Source organism: Henckelia pumila, chromosome 3 (genome assembly GCF_033568475.1).
Source record: "Henckelia pumila isolate YLH828 chromosome 3, ASM3356847v2, whole genome shotgun sequence".
NCBI classification, from domain to species: Eukaryota; Viridiplantae; Streptophyta; class Magnoliopsida; order Lamiales; family Gesneriaceae; genus Henckelia; species Henckelia pumila.
This window is the reverse complement of record NC_133122.1, coordinates 36,867,901-36,885,453: the sequence shown is the minus strand read 5'-3', so window position 1 is coordinate 36,885,453 and position 17,553 is coordinate 36,867,901. Positions and strand designations below refer to the sequence as shown.

The 17,553-nt window shown below is 30.8% G+C and overlaps 1 pseudogene; it reads left to right on the top strand.

Annotated features, from left to right (window-relative positions):
• Window positions 1-2,778: 2,778 nt before the first annotated feature.
• On the top strand, window positions 2,779-5,585 carry LOC140886154 (protein DETOXIFICATION 24-like; annotated as a pseudogene).
• Window positions 5,586-17,553: the final 11,968 nt, after the last annotated feature.

The window sequence follows — 17,553 nt, the reverse complement described above, 5'->3', positions numbered from 1 at the left end:
ATATTGATATTAATAACACATTTATCTTATTTGGATGGAAATCGGTACAAAACATTGAAAATATGCTACTCATATGTGATATTTGAGTACCCAATGTGTTAGATCTGATACCAATATATGATTTTTGAGTTCTCAAACATATGTTGCAAGTTCATATTAATAAAGATATTTAGATTTTATACTCAAAATTTTATTTTTTGTACTCGATCTTGAACAATTAGTGCTCAAATATCATGTACTTGTACCATATTTTCAATGTTTTGTACTCAATTTTATCGAAGAAAAATAATGTGGGCTCAGGGAGTGCAAACAAAATTTTTTTTCTGACAAGAGACTGATTCTTAATTTGACTTTGGGTTTAGGGACTGAACACCAATTCACCCTTTTTCGTATTGTATCCTTGGCATTCATTACTTGTCAGCATAAAAAATGAAGCGACCAAGGGCTCGTTTGCTTTCAGTGAAGTTTTTAAAAAATAAGTGCTTTTTTAAATTGGAAGTAAAAACTGAAATACTTTTGTGTTTGGATAAATATATTGAAAGCACTTTTTTAAAGTTGAGTTTTAAAAAAAACATTTGAAAAACTATAAATATGGGCTTTTAAAAAACACTTATTTTAGCTTAAATAAGTGCTTTTAAAAACACTTAAAATTTATCCCAACATATTTGAGTTAATAAAAGCATTTTTTTTAAAAAATATATATATATATTTTAATTGTCTACTGAAACCAAACGGGTGTTTGGCTCTAAGGCTGCAACCGAGTTGAGTTGCTCATGGGTTATGGAGTGGAAACTCAACTTTATTTTTGGATCAATCTTGTTCATATTTAAAATAAAAAGTAATTTTTTTTATGGATGACTTAAATAGGAGATTCATATCATAAAATTAAATCATGAAACCGTCTCACAACATTTCTTGTGTATCATTTATTGAATCTGGTGAATGTGAGTATTATAAATGTTCCGAAAAGCTTGGCATAAGAATTAAATAATGTTTGTATTTTTCTGATACATTACATATTTCACAGCCTATTTTTTTAGGGATGACAATGAGTCGAGTATGGGTAGGATATCGTGTCTCTATCCTCATACCCATTTATTAAATTCATACCCACACCCATACCCATCGGATATTCAATTTCATCCACATCCCCGTACCCGTCGGAGGATCGGATATCCATACCCTACCCATATCCCCATTTATTGTATCTACTCCATAAAAATATTTTTTTTTCAAATTTGAATTATTTTGATAAAATTATACTTGTTTACTAGATTTTTATACCAAATTTTTAAGACAACAATAAAAAAAAATGAAACATAGAAGAAAATCTACAATCTAAGAATTATATAAAAAATAAAACTCCTAAAAAATAGCATTAGTTTTATACTAATAATTTTCATTGTTCCATCTAACACTAACATAATTCAACAAAAAAATTAAATTAGAATTTATTTAATATAAATTAATATGTGTATGTATGTGTGTATATATATATATATATATATATATATATATATAATCGGGTGTCGGGTCGGGTATGGATAAGAATTACTATATCCTCCTCCATCTTTATATACGAGATTCTCATACCCATTTACCTATTTATTTAATCAGATCCAAAAAATGCATCCATACCCTTTTCTATTCGAGTCGGGTATCGAATTCTCTATCGGGTTAGGAGGAAATGACATGTTGGCGCCAACCCCCTAATATGACATTGAACTTGTTTCGCATCTCTTTAGTGGTAGGCTGTGAGGAGTCAGCGTCATCCCTACTCTTTTTCGTAAATGAAACGTACATGTTGGACGAGTAATTGACTAATCAAAAGCATGAAAATATAAAGTCCCTGTCTCGTTATGTCTATAGCTTTTGTCTTGTGTCTTTATGTCTTCGTCTTATTACCTACAAGTAAGGTTGTCATCGGAACCCTGATCTTTTATTCTTAAAATATGACTGGTTTAGTAATAAATGCAAAATGAAAGAAAGTGACAATATTTTTTAAACATACTTTTTGAAACGTTTTGCAGTTTTCTTTCCATAAAAAAATTAATTTGTGCACGTCATTTTATTCGAAAATATGGTTGGCATCAGACACAGGATCCAATAATTAGAGTCTCCCTCCGTCTCATATCAATAAAAAAATTGTTTGTTTTTACATATATTAAAAAAGTGTTTGAAAAAGTAAATTTTAGAAATAAATTTTTAATTTTACTTTTATTTAATGAAAATTTTAATAGAATAAAATAATTTTACAAATAGTTAATGATATTTATTTAATAGGGGTAAATTGGTAAAAAGATAGGAGAAATAAAAATAAATATGGAAACTAGACTATATATTTAGGACAGATGAAAAAAAAACGTAGCCTAAATGAGTGGAACGGATGAAGTATAATAAATTATATATTATTACCCAAAAAATGTAATAAATTATATATTATCCCCGTCTCTTTATAAGAGTCACATTTCTTGTTCCAAATATACAATCCAATTTTCATATTTAGTATTATTTTATCTCCTTTTTTTTTTAATCAATATACCCTCATGCATTAAAATCAAGGTAAAATGGGAATTGTTTTTCAAAAAAATTTACTTTTTCAGTAACTTTATTAATCTATGTGAAAAATATAAAACAACCTTGAATATATTGTATGTATGGAGTGTAGTATATATATAAAACAAAAAAGCCATTATTTTTGTACTGTTACAAGAAGTTGTTCCCTATAATTAAGGAGGTGTACTGTTGAGCTTTGAGTGTGAAAAGGATAGACTTTGGTGGATTAAGTAAAAAAAACGTAGCAAAAAATCTTGGGGCATATGCATCCATGTAAATGACCAATTATTTATCATACCAAAGAATGAAATGTTTTTTATCAATAGAAAAAACTTTAGTTCAAGACAAAATCCCAAGAACAAAATTTGATTTCATTGTTTGCAAAGCCATGGATAGCAATAACGACATACAAGAAAATCTTCTTGTTCCAACAGAAGAACAAAAGGGCCACCCATTAAGGAGAAGAATATGTGAAGAATGCAAGAAAATATGGAGGGTTGCATTGCCAAGTGTTATTTCAAGAGTTACTTCCTTTGGCACCATTGTTGTCACGCAATCCTTCGTTGGACATATAAGTTCCGTTGATCTTGCTGGTTATGCACTCTCTCAAAGCTTGACCCTTCGATTTGCTACTGGGATTGTGGTAATTTTTCATGCCTCATACATTATTTAATGCGTGCTTTGTGTATATATTGGTTTCTCTTTGTTGTTGATTATTTAAAGAAGATGCATGCTTTGAGGTTTATATATGCGGAGCCTACTGATGCAAAGGGTTGTGCTTCACTGCGTGTGTTATATATCCCCGGTGGAGCATAGTCTCATCCCTAACAAAGTACTCAAGAGTTGCAGTTTACTACTATGCAGTTAGGAATGGCGAGTGCAACCGAAACGCTTTGCGGGCAGGCCTACGGAGCCAAACAATACCACATGATGGGCATTTTCTTGCAAAGATCATGGCTAGTCAATCTCGTAACAGTGACAATCCTACTCCCCTTCTTCATATTTGGAACTCCCATATTCAATCTCCTCGGCGAGCAACCAGACATTGCGAAATCTGCGGGATACATCTCCATTTGGTTCATCCCTTTTATCTATAGCAGCGTTTTCTCAACGACCATCCAAATGTATCTGCAAGCGCAGCAGAAAAACATGGTCATTGCTTGGCTCTCGCCTACGCAATTCGCGATCCATGTTTTCTTGTCGTGGCTTTTCGTGTATGTTCTTGAATATGGGATCAATGGGGCAATGGGTGCACTATGCATTTCTTCCTGGTTTTTGGTTTTCGGAGAATTTGTGTACGTTTTTGGTGGATGGTGTCAACATACATGGAAGGGGTTCACCGTCGCTGCATTGAAAGATGTGTTGCCTGTTGTGAAGCTTTCGGCCTCGTCTGGCCTCATGATCTGGTACCTTTAATTGCTGTGAATGAAATCTGATGATTTGTTGAATAGGCATTATGATTTATTTAACTAAAGATGTTCATAGGTAAAAGCTAGTTAAAATCTTGTTCATGTTATTATGTTGTTAGGCTTTATGTGACAAATTTATCACCAACTTATAATTTCCTTGTGAAAAATTGTTTGATCGTAGCTTGGAGTTGTGGTACTATGCCATCCTAGTCTTGTTGGCTGGATATATGAAAAATGCAGAGGTTTCCATATCTGCCTTCTCTATTTGGTAAGCAATCCTCCACGCCAAAACGAGCTTGCCTTATGGTTTTCGGTCTTGATTTCGAGTCTATATACTTACTTGTGACAAAATATTCAAGATGACTAGCTAACTCATGGGAATAAAAATTTTTCAGCCTTAATGTCTCAGCTTGGGAGTTCATGATAAACCTTGGAATTATGGGCGCCGCGATGTAAGTGACTCGTACGTTTACTTTCAAAAACAAATCGCCTACCCCAAGAGGGGCACATGCATGATCTGTTGAGGGGGTGATTATTATTTCTGCTCTTCTCCTGTTAGCTAGGTAAATGCATTGCATTGCTTCTTGACAAATAGCCGTTTCTTGTCAGCGTGCGTGTTGCGAATGAACTAGGAAGAGGAGATGCAAAAGCCGCGAAATTTTCGATAAAAGTGGTGATGATCACCTCATTTCTCGTAGGGGTGTTCTTTTGGATCCTTTGCTTGGTGTTTGGTGATAAACTCGGCTACTTGTTCATGGATGACGATGACGTTGCTCGAGGCGTATCTGATCTTCACATATTTCTTGCTTTCTCAGTGCTGCTCAATAGCATTTTCTCAGTGCTCTCGGGCAAGTTCTCTCCACTTTTCTATATATATACTATGCATTTAATATTTTTGAAAACCAAGAATAGGCATGCATATTTTTTTCTGTCATGTTGTATCACTATATTCTGTAAGGACATCAGGTGTGGCAATAGGAGCAGGTTGGCAAACAAAGGTTGCACTAATCAATCTTATTTGCTTCTATGTGATTGGCTTGACCATTGGAGCTGTGCTTGGATATGTGCTTCATTTTGAAGTCAAGGTAAGAATTATAACACATCAATTTCAAGGATTCATTTCCATGTTTTCGAGTCGACGGTGAAAATGCGTTGACGTTGCACTAGACACGTCAATAATGTTTGGTGTCACGTCATCATTTTCCGGCGTCACATCAACTACGCAAAAATTATTAAAATCGAAAAAAATACAAATAGTGAAATAATTTGGTGATTTTGAAGGGTGTATGGATTGGAATGATGAGTGGAGTTGTGACTCAAACGTTGGCACTAGGCTTCATGACATGGAGAACTGATTGGGATGAAATGGTAATTTTAATTATAAATTTTTTTACTAAAAATTATAAATAATGGTAAATAGTTTATTTATTAAAGTTGACGATGATTTAATGCATGGCAGGTATGTATCACTTCAGCTCGTCTCAAAAGATGGTACATGAAATCTTCAGATGAGCAAAGTTTGGATCAGTAGTAGTCTTCGATCCTCTTCAAATTAATATTACTGTTCCGAAAAGATCAATTACATATTATTTGTATAATTACTCGAAATGAAAATCATCACTTTAATTAAGATCTTATAATATATATATAGATAAATTAATTTATATTGCTAAACTAATTTTTTTAAAATAAAATATTAAATACGCACAATATTTTGTAATATAATAATTAAATAAATGACTTTAATTGATGACCTCACAGATTAGACTTTTTTTTGTGTAAGACTTGTTAAAATTTAAATAATAAAATCCATCTCAAATTGGTGCCAAAAGCCTCCGAAAATGGGAACCGAAATAATATCTAAGCAGTTCGAATCGATCAGGTTCCAATGAAAGGTGAAATCGAAACCAGTGTTTACCGGCCGCGTGATCGAACCGGTCTACCTGAAAAAAACGATCCAACCGGTCGGACCGTTTTAACCAGACGGTCGAACCGAAAAATCGTTTATATAATTTAATATAATAAATAATATATTTTAAATTTTAAAAACTCAAAAATTATATAAATAGACAAAAAATATATATTTAACATATTTTGAAAACTAAATAAACATTTAAATATATTCAAAATATATTATAAATTATTTAAATAATAAATTATTTAATTTTTAAAAAAACAATAATTATTAAAATAATTTTTTAAATGAAGTAAAAATTCTAAATAATAATGTATATATATATATAAATAATAAATTTAAAGTTTTAAAAATAAAAAATCTTAAATTTTCAAAAAAAAATAAAAAAAATTCGAAAAACCGGTCCAACCGGTTGAACCGGTTTTCCCGTTCTTGACCGGTCCAACCGGTTCTTGATTATTTTGACCGTTTGGACCGGTTTTCCGGTTTTTAGAGTCGGTCCGAACCGGAGAACCGACCGGTTCCCGGTCGAAACGGTCGAACCGGCCGGTCCGGTTCCAAAAACATTGATCGAAACCATTAGGGGTGGCAAAAATTCCCGAAATCCCGGCCCTTCCCGATTCCCATCCCATTTCCGTCCCGAAAAAATTTCAACCCGAAATTTTCTCGACCCGAACTTTCGGGATTTTTCTCATCCCGAATAATATCGGGAGCTGGATCGGGAATAAAACCTTATCCTGACGGGATTTCCGACCTGTCCCGAAATAATATAATAATATATTTTATTAATAACTTTATAATATAATAAGCTAAATATTATTAGATTTCAACTCATATAACACTTAATTGTGGACTTAATTCGCATAATTTTTATTGTTGTGACGATCAAATTGTAAAATCACGAAATGTCATTTTATTTTTGTGTATTTTTTTAAAAAAATTAAATTAATAATTTAATTAATCCATATTTATAATTATCTAATTAGAACAAATATGCAGAACAAAACTCAAGAGATTAATTTGAGAATCTATTTAACAAAATTTATTTAGTAATTGTATCCGAACATTTTATTAATAATTATCCGGTACATTTTTTCTCTTAACAAAACTTTGAAACATTATCTGGAATATTTTAATATTATATGTTTTAAGTTGAATATTTATTTTTATTTATAACTATAAGTTTTTAAATAGTATATTTAATAAGATTATCACATTTTTTTTATTTTTTGAACAAAATCTTGAACATAAAAAAAAATTCGGGATTTTCTCTCCCTTCCCGACGGGATCCCGAACATTCGGATCCCGAGTAGTCGGGTCCCGAAATATTTCGGGTACGAGATCGGGAGAAAAAAAAGTTTTCCGATTCTTTTCGGAACGAGAGTTGGGTAGGGGGTTTACGGAACGGGTCTCAACCCTATTCCACCCCTAGAAACCATGATCTCCTAGATTTTATTTTATTATTATTTTATGTTTCAATTTTTTTTGTTTCTCTTTTAAATGATTTGTTTTTTTAATAATCCATCTTCTATTTTTTTATCAATTATGTAGTAAATATATTTATTATTGGATTACAGAATATAAAACTTATTTTAATAAATAATTCAATATTTGTAGTTTATATTTATTATTTAAATAATTTAAAAATATTCTTCATTAATATTGATATAATTATTATATGAAATAATTTTAAATATGAAATTTATATAATTCATATTTAATTAAGGGCAGGCATCCCCAACTTGCCCTTTCAAGATCATAGTTGAGTCCTCTACTTTCCAAAGTGATGTGACGTTGCTCTCACTGGGGTTTTTTTTTTTTTTTTTTTTACAAATAAAAATAAAAGCGAGACATCGAGTTGTTTGGTTTAAAAAGTCAAAAAAGAAAAAAAAATAAAAAAAAATGTTTTTATTGATTCAAAAGAGTTTCATAGATTTGAAGTGCTTTTAAAAATATTTAAGAGGGTGTTTGTTTAAACTTATTAAAAATAGCTTATAAGCTCTATACTTAAGAGGATGTTTGGTTAAACTTATTAAAAACAGCTTATAAGCTTTATGAGCTTATAAGCTATTTTAGGAGCTTATAAGCTGTTAGATCTTATTTTAAAAATAAGTTGTTAAAGTGTTTGGATGAACTTAATTTAAACAACTTAAAAATGTTGATGTGTTTGGTATTATAAGATCTTTTTATTGTGAAAATTACCAAAAGGGTATAATACTATTAATGTAATATGAATAGTTATATATATATATATATATATATATATATAGAGTTCTTTTATGGTGCCCAACAGTATATGTCCACTTCATGCCCACCATGTACAAGTCAACTCATCTATTGTACTGGTCAACTCATATATTGTACATGGTGGGCATGAAGTGGACATATAGTGTTGGGCATCATAAAAGAACTATATATATATATATATATATATATATATATATATATATAAATGTGTTTTATATTTAATTTAGAGAAACTGGAAAATTAAATTAAAATTGTAATGTATCATTAATTTTTCATATAAAAATTGTAGTTTTTTTTTTAGAATTTTAGTTAAGTATTACTCAATAATACGTTGAATTTTTTTAAAAAAAATCCTAAGAAAAAAATATAGAAAAATTTAGAACAAAAACTTGATTTCAATAACAAGCAAAGTGATAAACCAATCAATATATATTTTGAAAACAACCAAGTGGCAATATCAAGCACAAGATCAACTAATTAAATTAAAAACATAAAAAATCCCAATCATTAAAATTATCGTCCACTTCTTGAAATTTTCATAGCAATTGAATCACGCACTGCCATCCAATATGTATTGCCAAGAATATCTTCATTCTACAGCGTAGAGTTTGCAGTAGAAATATTACGTTCAGTAGATGATTGATAATTTTCATACTCAGCTATTCGGAATGCCTCATCCAAAATATTTTTCTTTCTTATATAATTGTGAATGGCCATTGTGTCCAGCACAATTTCTCTTTGAGTATCAATATGATAATAAGGCATATCAGCCAAAATATTCCATCTTTCTTTCCAAACTCCAAATGTACGTTCAACGCAATTCCTACAAGAAGAGTGATAGAAGTTGAATTTATCCTTCAAATTTCTTGGTGCACGTAGTTGCAAGGTCCTAGCTCGACGAAAGTTTTCAAGATGATACCTTATATTTTCACCTTTATACGGACCCATATATCTTGGCATATGTGAATATCAAACATCAACCAAGTAGTATTTTTTTCCTTTAGGGTGAGGAAAATTAAGTTTTGGTCTACGAATAGCTTCTCCAAATATCCTACTATCATGAGCCGCTCCTTCCCATCCAGCCCAGACAAATGTAAAACACATGTTAAAGTCTACAACTGCTAGAATATTTTGTGAGGGAAAACCTTTGCGTCCAATGTATGTGATTGCTTTTCCTTGTGGTAATCGTGCCTTAACATGTGTGCCATCAATTGCTACGATCGATGCAATCCTATTAATTATTTAAAAACAAACACTTTAATATACTACAAATACTAAATAATTTTAATACATGAACATGTGATGTTTATTTGGTTAAATACGTCAAAAAATGATTTGTATCGTTGATGTTGAGGCATGTGGTATCCTTTGCCATCATTATACTCCGGATGAGGTTTAATTATATCTTCAGCTAGCTTCCCAACAACCTTCAGAACTCTATGAAAATGTCTTGAAATGGTTTCACCTGAATGATTAAATATCTCTTGCAGTAACCTATTATCTGTACCATGAGCACAAGTCATCAAAAAAATCCCTACCTCCTCATAGATAGACATTCCCCTAGTAGGGATCAGATCATACTTTTGGGTCAACTCATGACATAAATCCAAAAATACATGTTTTGTCAGACGAAAGGCTTGATAACACCTTATTACATGCCCATTTAATACTTCCTCTATGAATTTATTACCCGTTCGCTCAGATGTACGACATGGAACTTTATCAATATATGTCTCAAAATATGTTAAAATGCCAACTGCTGTTATTTTGCATATAATTAACTGTTCTAGATTGTCGTTGATTCCATCTCCATCTTCAATTTGTTCCTCCTCACAAAATGTATTTGAATCATTTAAAGCACAATGTCGAACATCCCAAGGCTCCATTAAACTATAAAAATCATGCAAGAAAACATGTATGAGATATCAAAACAAAGAAAAAATATTTTTGATTAAGAGGGTGTTTGAGAGAGCTTAAAAGCTCTTTCAAACAGTTTATAAGCTGTTTTAGAGCTTTTAAGCTTTCAAATTTCGTTTGGAAATTTTTTTTTTAAAACAGCTTATAAGCTGTCAAAATAAGCTGTTTGACAGCTTATAAATTGTTTTTAAAAAAGTAAGGGAGGTACTTTTTTCAAAAAGATCTTATTTTAATATTCTATCTCTCTAAAATATCCTTGACAATTTTCATAAATCTTCATCATATCCTCCACTCATTAAATATTAAATATTATTTTTTTAAAAAAATTACAAATCACATAAATTTTTATAAAATAAAATATTAAAATAATTTTATATTTTAATATAGATTTATTCTAAAAATATTTTTGTATATGTATAACTCGGAACATTATTTTCATATAATTATATCTTTTTTGGTAATTTTGACAATAGAAAGATCTTATAATACCAAACATATCAACAAATTTAAGTTGTTTAAAATAAGTTTACCCAAACACTTTAACAGCTTATTTTTAAAATAAGTTCTAACAGCTTATAAGATCTTAAAACAGCTTTTAAGCTCTAGGAGCTTATAAGCTCTTTTTAATAAGTTTAGCCAAACATCCTCTAACTTCAATAAAATATTATATCATGTTTTCCAGTCAAATAACATTAAAATAAACAAAAAAAAGATTAAATTCGTAGCAAAACAACTAATAAAGTCGCAAAACTAGAAAACAAATCATCAACGTGCTTTTTAAAAGTTCATATTTATAGCTTTTTAAATATTTTTTTTATAACTCACCTTTAAAAAAATGTTTTCAATCTATTTATCTAAACACAAAATTACTTCACATTTTACTTAAAAAAATGATTTTAAAAATCAACTTAAAAAACATTTATTTTTAAAAAAACTTTAAAAAGCAAACGGGCTCGTCGTGGCGCTCTCATTCTGTTTATACTTAACTTTAGTCTTGTCTCTTTCATGTCTTTTCTTGGAAATTAAGCATTTCGGAAATAAAATGAAATAAAACGACAATTTTTTTAATAAATTTTTTGAAACATTTTGGATGTATATTTTCTTGAAAAAATAATTTATGTATGTGATCATCAAAGTGTTCAACTACAGTTTGGTTCGGGTTTGGATAAAAATTCGAACCAAACCTTAACGGTTCTACAAAATTTCATACCAAAACATAAGTATTAAGGAACAAACCAAGGATTTGGTTTGGTTTGGAATATCAATTTTAAGTTTTGCATTTTCATACCTAATTAGTGCATGATTTAATACTATTAATTTGTGACGCCAATATGTTCATATTGGCCAAAATACATGTGTAGCTAATTGGAGCTCTCATTGCTAAAAAAAATCTAATAAATCCCTCGACAAAGAAGTTACAAATAACACGTAGATCAAGTATATACGTAGGTCTATCGTTGAATTTATGTGACAAAATTTTGTATTTTTTTATCTTTCTTTTATGTTATCAATTAATACAACAAAATTACACAAAAACTCTTTTATGCGACGCATATTTTATCTGACCTCATGATGAAAAATTATTAGTTTTCACTCCAAATTTTGACCCATGTCACGGATGCGGTCTCACGCAGACGTACTCATAAAATATTACTGATTTTTTTTTATGTTTGGTTGATTGACATCGAGTTTTTAGTTTCATTGGCATTCACTACAAGAAAAACTCCTAAAGACAACATTTTTTTTCAGTTGTTATAGTCTAGTTAAACATGTTGTAGAATCCTATGTTATAAAAATAATCAGCTTAACGACAACATTTTTTAAATGTTGTCTTTTCAGATACGACAATATTTTTATAACGTTTTATAAATATTGTCTATTTGCGCGGTAGACAACATACACACAACATTTTTAAACTGTTGTTTTTAAGAGTGATAGACAGCAGGTTTGCAACATTTTAAAATTGTTGTTGTTTAGCGTGATAGACAACATTGTGACAACAAATTAAAACCATTGTCTTTGAATAAGATATAAAATTATTTGACAACAAAAAAAAATGTTGTCTTTTTAATTAGAATTACAACATTTTAAAACTGTTGTGTTTGGCCTTTTTATATTATTTTGAAAATGTGATCTTATATAATTAATCAATTTATAAACTATTACTTACACCATGTTTAATTAATTAAAAATATAAATAATTGAGCTAATTACAACACTTAAAACTATAGATAAATAAACCTTATGAAAACCATCAATTCAAAATTCATGAAAGTAAATTGATTAATTAAGAACACATGAAATTGAAATCCAAAATAAATATTTATCATAGCTAAACTAGTCACAATATAATCTACCAACAAAAAAACATAAAGTATGTAGTCATAATCCACAAACTCTTGTCACGTCTTTACAAAACTCAAAAGTACACCTATAAATATGACCTAGTGCGCGCAGATGAATTTCAAAACATGTTGGTAGCTTGTTTGATCTAATTTTTATGTCATTACAATTGCCTGCGAAAACAAACATCAGCCATAATTGTTGAAGTGATGTTAGTTTGTTAATAATACATAAATTATAAAAATATTCATTTTGAAGCAACCCCGAAAAATAATGCACATCTTGCATGTAAAAGATATTGATGAATACAAATCCTCCACATGATCCTTCACATAATAATAAACTCCAGCTTCAGATCGTAACATTTTGGGAGATTAAGAAAAGAAGTTTCAACAGACAACCAACCAACAAGACCTGTTAATTTTGTGTATTACATAGAAACTAATTCAACTTCAAAAAACTAAACACACTTCAAAATTGGACACCAGAGAGAAATATCACAAGCAATCTTCATGACACTTTTATAGATTATCCCAGCTGCAATTGAAAATAAAACAAACAAGACTCAACATCAGGAAAAGATCTCACAAATCATGGGTAATTGGAATTGAAACTGTTAGGATGCCAATGACAGAGGACTTATATAATTTACAAATGCATCCAAAATACAAGCCACCAATTTTAAATTTATAAATAATTCCAAACATGAAATACAAAAAATACATGTATATGCATAAAACCAAATTTCACAAACCAAAGGGCCTCAAAACAGCAATATTACCTCAACAGTAAACTCAAAGCATATACCAAATCATATCGATTGCATAAATTAAGAATGTATAATCACAATAAAAAACAAGAGGCTCTGAATGTACATACCTAGTCGTAAATATGATCTTGAATGCATTCGGCTAGCTTAGACTGTACCTCAAGAACATGTCGAACATGTAGATGTTTCAAATATTCAAGTTCAAAGAATATGGATTTTTTTTTCCAACAAGTTTTTCCATCCAGGATATAAAGGTTTCTCGACATCTTCAAGTAGCTTATTGAACCGGTTTGGATTCTCAGCACAACTATCGTATACAGCTTGTACCATATCTATAGGTTCATCGTCACAAGATTTTTGTTCATCTTGCCCAACTCGATCATTATAATTTATTTACCCTGTAGTAGATCTTTCCTCATGCCATATCCATGTATGATATGTCAAGTCTATACCATTGACATACAAGTGTGCCCTTATAGTTTCAACATTTTTCTTCTTTAGATTACCACATCTTGCACATGGGCAAGGTATGACATCAGGATTTTTGGCGTTTTTCAGCGCAAACTTCAAGAAAGACTCTACTTCAACATCATATTCTTTTGATAATCTATGCTTTGACATCCACTCTTTATCCATTCTTGGTACAACTACTCAGCCAACAATGAACAAAATCCCCTTCAAAACAGTTTTAAAAATATAAAAAAAAACTTCTTAATGCAACCTCAAGTTCGAAATAATAATAAAACAGACATAATCAATTTAACTAGCAACTTCATTATTCCTTATAGTGAATCATTGTAATATCATATATATATATACATATATATATATATATATATATATATATATATATATATATGATTGATTTAACATGTAATATAATACGATAATCACGACATGCATAAAACAAACCAGCTGCATAATTTTAAAATTTTGAAAATATTTTAGTATCATATATCTCTAAATTTTTTGACAAAAAAAGGCTGAAAAAAAAAAAATTGGACAATAAAAAATGCTAAAATTTGCATCCCTCTGCCAAGAAAGTAGAAAAATAAAGATAAATAACAATAATTAACATGCAGATAAAAAAAATTAATATCTCAAGCAACTTGATACAGTAAATCACAATTAAAATCACAACTTGGTACATTCAAAAAGCTAATGTAAATGATAAAGCACATCTGGAAGGAGAAAATACTCGATCAATATCCTATTGCACAACTGTATATTTATATACACAATAAAGAGATTTTAGGACTAGGGAGCACAAGCGCACTTTAACCTCTATGCATGGATTCCTGGATTTATTGGAGATTACAGAAGTGATGCAGTATTTAGCATATCACCAGGTTTTTGAATGTATTGTTCACCACTTAGCATTAACTATTTGTACATGAAATATTTACTACATACTTTTGATCACTAAAATATACCACTTCTTTTATTTTTTTTCCCATTCTTTTTAAAAATAAAATAAAAACTCAAAATTTACTTGATGGAAAAAAATGACATCACAATACGTCAACTTCTTCTCAAAACTACTAACAAAATAAAATATAATGAATAACATCTAAACATAAAATTCATATAAAAAATAATTCCAACATTTATATACTTTAAATATAAATCTAGTATAATGTTAACATTTTATATGCACTGTATAAATCTAGTTTGGATATTTAAAACAAAATTGTCCACAAAAAAATCAGGTCTTATTTTGTTTTTGTTTGCATATCCACTGCCACATTAAAAATTTAAAACCAACTATTTTTAAAAATTATATATATCATGAGCCTCACTATCAAATCACATTATTCACACCCCCATTTCCCACTCTCGTTTCAAAAATTAATCAGGTTCTTAATTTTGAACCATGAACTCAAAAAAATCATCACATGAATAAACCTTTCATGAGAGGCGTTCTAATTGTACCAACTCTTATTAAAAATTTGAAGAGATTTGGAATCTTATTTTGGTGTTGTAATCTGTTTTTTAATTTTTTTTTATACTTGTTGACAATGAATTTTCATTTTAATTGTATATCTCCCATTTTATTTTATTTTAGTTTTTCAGTAAAAGTGAATTTTTTTTTTATCCATAAAGCCTATGTGTCTTTTCCACCATTTTTTATAATTAATGAACTACAGAGGGCTTAAAATATTGTTAAGAAATCTTTTGGAGGCATTTTTTAGGGCCAAAAAAGATAATAATAAAGTGTCATGTGTCCCTTTCTTTCGAAAAGTCAAATAAAAATTTGTAAAGATTTTTCATGTCATGTTTAAGGGTATAATAAAGTTCATGAATTAAGCCAATAACTGAAGGAAAGATAGGCTTTTTTTATATAACCATGAGCAAAACTAAACTTAGGAAAATAAGAAAAAAAAAACACATAGGCATGAAGAACGAATTTTGACAACGATACCATACCTTAGTTACAGTTAACATTCTGCTGAGAAAAAATGGAGAAATGACTTCTACTGATCGGCATTCTCCTTTTACCTGAGATAACATAGATAAATAAATCCAACTATAAACTCAGAAATTCCAAAAATACTCGTCCGATTAAAAATCCAAACCTTGACAAAAATCTGTTTGGGCGAACGCATTAATCCTAGCATATTAATCGCATAAATTTGTTTACACCAAAATAAGAACCTAAAAAACTGCTCCTATACTCCGAATCCATGAAAATTCTAACATCTAAACTATATATTGTTAAATATTTTACCTTCGAGTTTCAAGAATGACGCGGAGCTAGGAAAGGGAGTAAGTGTAGTTGAGAAGAAACTAAAAGCAGGGAAGAGGATCTCGAAGGAGGGCGCCGCCGCGGTCACCGCCGCCGCCGCCGAAGATGCTGGAGAGAAGATCGAAGAAAAGGAGGAAGAAACGTTGTGAGAAATTGGGGCTTTAGGTTTACGGTTGTGTTTTTTTATTTGAGCTTCACTTTTTTTTTTAGTGGTCTGTACAAACGTTTGGATATGGTGAGGTTTTAATATTACTTATTTATATAAAATTATTTTAATTAAAAAAATTATTTTAATTAAAAGACATCATTTTTTTACAACAATTTTTTAAAAATGTTGTCTTTAATTTCAAAAAACACTCTCATTAACAACATTATATAAAAACTGTTGTAGGTTGTATAAAAAATGTTGTCGTAGCTAAAAAAAAGGTAAAAGACAACATTTTTTAAAATATTGTTGTCTTTGATACTAAAAAACGATCAACAAAAACATTTTTTAATAAAAATGTTGTCGAAAGGTGGAAGACAACAGTTTTCCCTTAAAAATGTTGTCGATTGACTGTTGTGAATTGATGATTTTCTTGTAGTGATTATGTAGGTGTGACGCCCGGGGCTGAGGAGGCAGGGAGTGATCGCCGGTGCCAAGAGGTTGCACGGACAATGAGCGGCTCCTGGTAGGCTTCTAAGCGGAGGGAGACATGAATGAACCGATCCCGTGCCGGAATGAGAGGGGATTCTGAGACTGTGTAGGTATGGGACTACATGGTTGAGGAGGGCTTAAAAGATTTCATATGTACTATTCATATCAAGAAGGTGCATCTTCTTTTCGGAAGCTCATCACATAAGAACTCCAAAGTTAAACGTGCTTGGCTTGGGGAAATTATAGGATGGGTGACCCCCTGGAAAGTTTTTCAGGGTGCGTGTGAGTGAGGACATAAGCACGCTGAAAAGACCCGTCTTGATACAGTGGGGCGTTACAAATGGTATCAGAGCCGACCTCTCTTAGTACGGTATGGTTCGGGGACGAACCAAGCGGAAGCTGGTGGGCATGTGACGCCCTGGGCTGAGGAGGCAGAGAGTGATCGCCGGTGCCAAGAGGTTGCACGGACAATGAGCGGCTCCTGGTAGACTTCTAAGCGGAGGGAGACATGAATGAACCGATCCCGTGCCGGAATGAGAGGGGATTCTGAGACTGTGTAGGTATGGGATTACATGATTGAGAAGGGCTTAAAAGATTTCATATGTACTATTCATATCAAAACGGTGCATCTTCTTTTCGGAAGCTCATCACATAAGAACTCCAAAGTTAAGCGTGCTTGGCTTGGGGCAATTATAGGATGGGTGACCCCCTGGGAAATTTTCCAGGGTTCATGTGAGTGAGGATATAAGTACGCTGAAAAGATCCGTCTTGATACAGTGGGGCGTTACAGTAGGAGTCAAGGGACCATTGTATATATTCTTTGAAAATTTCTCCATCACCATTTTATTTGAATTGACAAGGGTCGGTCCACACTGTCATCAAGAGTTGGAAGCTTTCAATATCGCTCATTAATGACCATAATTCCTCGTATCAGAGCATGAAAATGTTCTTGAGTAGAAGAAACTTTACTTCAAGACAAAATCCCAAGAAAATATCAGTGTAGATTAATTGATT